This window comes from Haliotis rufescens, unplaced genomic scaffold, assembly GCF_023055435.1.
Source record: "Haliotis rufescens isolate VD_foot unplaced genomic scaffold, xgHalRufe1.0.p SCAF_2, whole genome shotgun sequence".
NCBI classification, from domain to species: domain Eukaryota; kingdom Metazoa; phylum Mollusca; class Gastropoda; order Lepetellida; family Haliotidae; genus Haliotis; species Haliotis rufescens.
In genome coordinates, this window is record NW_025963890.1 from 48486437 (window position 1) to 48493310 (window position 6874).

A 6874-nucleotide genomic window follows, 5' to 3' on the forward strand; every position below is an offset into this window, starting at 1 on the left:
CTGCCCATCTTCAAGGAATGTTCCCAACTACAAATCTACCAGAAATCTACGATCAAATGACCAACTTCTCCTGTCTGTACAAAAATACACACTAAAATCCTTCAGTGCTCAATCCTTCTCTCATGCTGGTGCCCCTCTATGGAACTTCCTTACCTTCAAGCCTCAAAAGTGCATCTAGTATCAGTGTGTGTAAGTCTGGACTCAAAACTTACCTTTTTGAACGCTACAACTGAATGTGTATATTTTATTATCTTACTGTCACTCTCTGGTGTATATATGTACATGTGCTGTGTTTGCGCATGGAACATGTCCCTCGGTGATCTGGAATTTTGCCTTACAGAAATAGCATTATTATATTTATTGTTATTATTATCATCATCATCATAAATCATGATGTCATCTTCTATGAGCATGTGCCTATGAGTCATTATCACATAGTGATGAAACCACATATTCCTGAAAAGATGACCTTATTCTGACCCACCGGTGGCACTCGTCACTAACACATGCAATGGCAGGTCAATTGTTCACCTGAGTAAACAGGGGAACGAACATATGGTTCAAGTCAAAATAAGGCATTGCATCCGACATCATTTTGTTCACAAACGGGTCAAATTTGGAAACGGCCTCAAAATGTCTATCATAAAACTTTTTGAAAACTTTACCAAGTCCATGAATGTTGTAACCCTGATCAAAAACCGTTTGAGGAGGGTGATAAAACGCTCTTTAAAATCGTCGTGGAAAGAGCCTGCATGCTCGTATGTATCTCAAAAGTTGTGAAATTTAGACACCATACATACATACCACACACACACACACACACACATAACACACACTAACACACACACACACGCACGCACGCACACACATGCACACACACATATAACACACACATAACACACACATATAACACACACACACATAACACACACACACAGACACTCACACACCACACACACACACACACGCACACACACACATATAACACACACACATAACACACACATATAACACACACACACATAACACACACACACCCACACAGACACTCACACACACACACACACTCACACACACACACACACGCACGCACACGCACACGCACACACATGCACACACACACACATATAACACACACACATATAACACACACACATAACACACACACACAGACAATCACACACCACACACACACACAATACACACACACACACACACACACACACACACACACACACACACACACACACACACACACACACACACACACACACACACACGTATGTATGTATATATTCCCAGACAGGTGTGATCCAGTTTATATCCGTGTGTTGCTGCATCCGACACTCGAGGTAAGTGGGTCAATAAGCTGAGTTTATTACGCCGCGTTGAACAGTATTTCAGTTATGTCACTGTGTGACAGCTTGAACGCCTGATATGACAGAAATCGGTGGACAATTAACTCCTCCCTGAAACCCAAGGGCATTGTAGTTATGACACCGCTGTAGATACATATATAATACACTCAATATACATGTATATAGTTCTGGTGATTTTAAAGTGCACTTATGTGGGATCGATATACTGCCATGTATTTAACATATAAATACACTACCATTGAATTAACATATAATATGAAAGTAGATTTCGCCGAATACGTCATACATATTGCGTTTATTGTTGGATATCATTTTATTTATATATAAGTTCAAGTCTACAGCTGTTGTACATACTTCCACACGTTTAATATAGTGTACGTGACGTCATGGTATAAATGTCTCTTCCCCGATAGCCTTGCTCCAAGGCTGTACTGAAAGAAAAGTCCATGGATGTGTAGTAATTCTATCCTCCTAATAGGCAAGTCTAGATATGTGGACAGTAAGGACTCCAGTCTCTTACAGGGACATCTTGTTCTTATTATTTACATAATCTTAAAATTATGATTTAAACTAATAATTATTGCATTAGAGACTTGTGTAAGTCTACTTCCCTGACTACCGCACCGATGACGCCATCTAGATGTCATATTGTCTCTCAACCTCAGTTGGGAAGGCTCTAAAAAAGCATGACTAATTATTTCATGTGATTCTGATGGCATATTTGGAATCAGTTGCATCAGAGTCACTGAGTGCCGTTGCCTATTTCATTTCCAATGTGGGGGCGGTCGGGTAGCCTGGTGGTTAGTGCGTTCGCTCGTCACGCCGAAGACCCGGGTTCGATTCCCGACATGGGTACAATGTGTTAAGCCCATTTCTGGTGTCCCCCGCCGTGATATTAGTGGAATATTGCTAAAAGCGGCGTAAAATCATATTCACTCACTCAATCACTATCCCAACATGGGTACAAGGTGTGAAGCCAATTTCTGGTGTCCCCCGCCGTGATATTGGTGGAATATTGCTAAAAGCGGCGTAAAACCATACTCACTCACTCGCTCACTCATCGTTTCACGCATGCATACACGCTGATATCTGATAAAATGCAAATGTGCCGGGTGAGGCATGCTATATAATTATCTATTTTATTGAACCTCCCCTCATAAAACGTGACATGTCAGTCTAGCCAGTGAGCGCCTCTGCACAGAACATGCACATAATTCACATTCTAATAGCTAACACTGAAACAAGGTCACGGCGCAAGCAAAGCTGTACAAAGCAAGAATGCGTAACTTTGGTTAGCATGTCACGTGACTCGTGCATTGGGTCAGTGGGTCAGTGGGTCTTGGCTCTGAGCCAAGCCACGTCTGACAGGTAAACACAAGCAGCTGAGGTTGGTTTTCCGGGCTTCGCGACACGTAATGTCACGCAACACGACCGTGTTACAAGCTTTCGAGGGAGAATATTGATTGAAATAGCTGGGTTAAATGTTCGTCATTATACTCAGCTGCGCGCGCAGAGCTGATTTTTTTTACGCAGACAAAGGCGTATATTCACATGTTACACGCATGGATTATTCAAACTTGACGTATAAGAATTCGATACAGATAACTATAGTTGCACAGTTAAATGAGGCTTACTACACAATGTACAACTACTGGAACAAGGTTATACATGTATGTCTTTACGGCATATTAATTTTATGTATGAGTAATATAATATAGTTTATTACTCTTTACCGTATATACCGAGGTAACAGTCCACGCTAGTCCTGATTCCTTGTTTCTGATTATCTGCCAAAATAGCACCATAGGGGGAGAGATGGCGCCAAAAGATGAAATTGTCGTCACCCAATAAACATGGCCACATTTGGACCTAACCATGTTTGATCACTAATGTAACGCCCGTGATATGAATGGGTGAGTGAGTGAGTGAGTGGGGTCATACAACAGTCTAGCCAGGTGATCACGCGAGACATTGTGCTGCACAGACTGTCACGCGGGGGGAATCGATCCCGGGTCGTCGGTGTGACCCTTGAGATGGGGACACACGCCCAAGACACCCCCCCCCTACCCAACCCCAAAATGGTTCCTTGTTTTGTGACATTACCGATTTTACTCTGTAAAAAGCGCACGCACCCGGATCTTCACGGGTTAGCTGGCTATGTAAAGGCGAAAATGACATTTCCAATATGGCCACCGTATAGCGTCCATATTAGAAATAGGATTAGAATTCAAAGGATTGCTGTCACTATGGGGAACACGGGACTATCTGTACATGGCATTCCCGGGGCACCCTAATATAGTGGATAACAAGCGGGTGCCTGGGAATATAGGCCAGTAGCAGTCTAAATATAGAGACAGGCGAGACTGATATCTGATAAATCTGATAAATTTTATCTCCGGTACAAGAGGGTCAATGAAGCAAAATTAGAAGGAAATAAACTGGTGTCATTTCTCATACTCGAGATCAGACTTAGCCTCAGATAAATCTTATCTGGGGTACAATAGGGCCAATGAGGCAGACTTAGCGGAAAAAGAAAGTTGTGTAATTTGTCACATTCGTTAGTAAAGCATATTTGGAAGTGGCTGTGTCGGTGTTAAATTATGAACTTGAGAAATATCCAAGTTTAGTTTTCTTTCTATGGACACTAGAATTCGTTCATGATAGTCAAACGACGGGCATTTTAAAATAGGATCGGGGGCCTGTACGCACTCTGTATGGAAACCATTATCATGTGTACAGAATCGGCTTCATACACTAAGCAGGAGATGTCCGAAATGGAGAGAGTGAGTGTGGTTTTTACGCCGCTTTTAGCAATATTCCAGCAATATCACGGCGGGGGACACCAGAAATGGGCTTCACACATTGTACCCATGTCGGGAATCGAGCCCGGGTCTCGGGCGTGACGAGCGAACGCTTTAACCACTAGGCTACCCCACGCCCCGCCCCGTCCGAAATGGAGCATCTATAAATAATAGGTAAAAGGTTGAAGCAAGGTTAAAATATAAACGCAATAATAAAAAAACGTCATTACATATGCTATAGTGGCTACCACGTGGGATATTCCGGTGATATAACAAGGTCGTACGCGAATAACTGGCTATGGAGCGAAAATGACATTTCCAATATGGCCGCCGTGTAACGGGCATCTTATATATATATGTGGTTATATACCGCCTTAGAACCTTCATTATTGCATGGCATTGCAGTATCGACGTCATAGCTCTTGTGTTAGTGAGACGTCGAAAAAGCGTCGACTGACAAAAGGTGCTTGGTCAGGTGAGCTAAACGTTTAAACAAACCTAATACATACTACACGAAAGCCCTCAAGGAATGTGGTTCAATTTGCTAACAAAACCTAAAATATGACTTTGGAAGAGTATGCTTATTTCGTCGTGCTCCGGGTCACGATCACAAACACAGCTGACATCATACAGCTTCCGACAACAGGGTGTGTTGCCGGCTCAGCTGATCACGTGACATGCGACATGGCAACATGTAGGTCACCGTTCATTAGCATCCCCCAGAGTAGTCAATATTAATCATTACTAATCACTGAGCGCGTCGCGGTATGCAGGTGACCAGGTGCGTGCAACATGCGGAGGGATCGATTAACATGGAGATTCCCATTTCACGACGCATTCAACAGACATGTATATGTCAGCAGTAGGTCATGAAATAAACATCCATATCAAAACTGAGTGGAAAATTGTAATGTGGAACACAATGGGACACGTAATGTGAGATCATCCTCGGCAAAGAGGTGTTTTCTGGGTGATGTTATACTGGATCGTTATTATCAATAAAATGATTGTCGCCTCGGCAACAGCAGTTATTAAGCGATTTAAAAGTTTGATATTGTTCCTATGAGGTAAAGGGACCACATCACAATCAGAATATACCATTCCCAGGGCAATGTAGACTAACATCCAGTCTCGGAAATGAACATATTTTACAGAAAAAAAACGGTTGTAAAATTATAGTTATAAGATATAATAAAAAGGAGCCCAGAGACTTTCTTCATTACTGCAATAATCTAGACTTGCCAAACATTAAACACTTGCATGGGCTGTACTGAAATATATTTGTTTCAGTGTCTGTATGAAAGACTAGTGGCAAGGCACTGTATTGACTAATAAGCGGATGTATGACAGCACATCTCAGTATAAATACACGTATAGCAGTCTTAATCTAGTGACACGCGAGGCTTACACATTGACTCATATATATCATGTCATGTGACCGCCTCCGTGGTCTAGTGGTAGAGCGTCCGCCCGGAGAGCGGAAGGTCCGGGGTTCGATCCCCGACCGCGTCATACCAAAAGACGTTAAAAGATGGTACTTGTTACCCTGTCTGGCGCTCGGCATTAAGGGGCTAAAACAAGGACTGGTCGGCTCGGAGTCAGTATACTGTGTCTGAGTGGGGTATTCATGTTAAACTGCGGCATGGTATCTCAGTCCGGACTAGTACAAGCAGCCACACACACATACGTGCATGCACGTCGCTATATAAGTGCAATAATCTTGGACGCGACGTTAAACCCCATTTAACCTCACCTCATCTCATATCTGGGGTACAAGAGAGCACAAGAAGGCACAAGAAGGTACAAGAGGATACAAGAGGATCAAAATTAGAGGAAAAAATAATGGTGTCAGCTCTTATATTCTTTATCAAATCATATTTGAAACGTGAACGTTTTTTCGCTATTTAATTATGTACTTTAGTAATAGTTTATACTACGTGTTAAATTTAGTTTAATTTACTTTCAATACATACAAAGGTTTGTTAAAGACAGTGAAACCTCGTTAGCTCGAACTCGTTTACTGAAAGCAGTGATGAGGCAACGCAATTGTATGGTCGCGCCAGAATCCTCATCGACACTTTTGCCCATATATCGACACTCTGCTTGTCGCTTAAAGGGGAAGTGTACACGCAAAAATCACTTTCTTTCTTATTTGAAACAAAACGGAATTTTAGAATTAGTTAGTATCAGTGTTTGAAATATACACTCATTTTCTGAGAAGATAGAACCACACACCTACATACACCACGTGAAACGAGTCTAATAAAGTCTTATGACGTCATTCCTTTATCAAGTGGCACAATGACGTCATATTGCAAGGGGCATAAGCCATGGTGTGTTTATTATGGAAATAGAACTCTCTGTAAATGTGAAAAATATGAACCGATTTTATGAATAAAATAAATTAGATACGTGTGATATTTTTATTGTTTTGCCTCCGAAACTACTAGGTAAATACTTTTCATGATGCAAAAGTACAAGAAAAATAGGTATATTTTTCGTGTGAACTTGCCCTTTTAGTCTGTCCGTATATTTTTGTGTTTCCCATCTCCCCTCCTCCCTGAATTTTCATTCCGACGTCAAATAATACAAAGTTTTCGTATTTCGATTTTTGTGGAAAGTTGTGCCCCGTTGTGAAAAAAAAAAATACCACTACCATTCCACGCTCCTAAAAAATCCAGGTCGTAGGGCAGC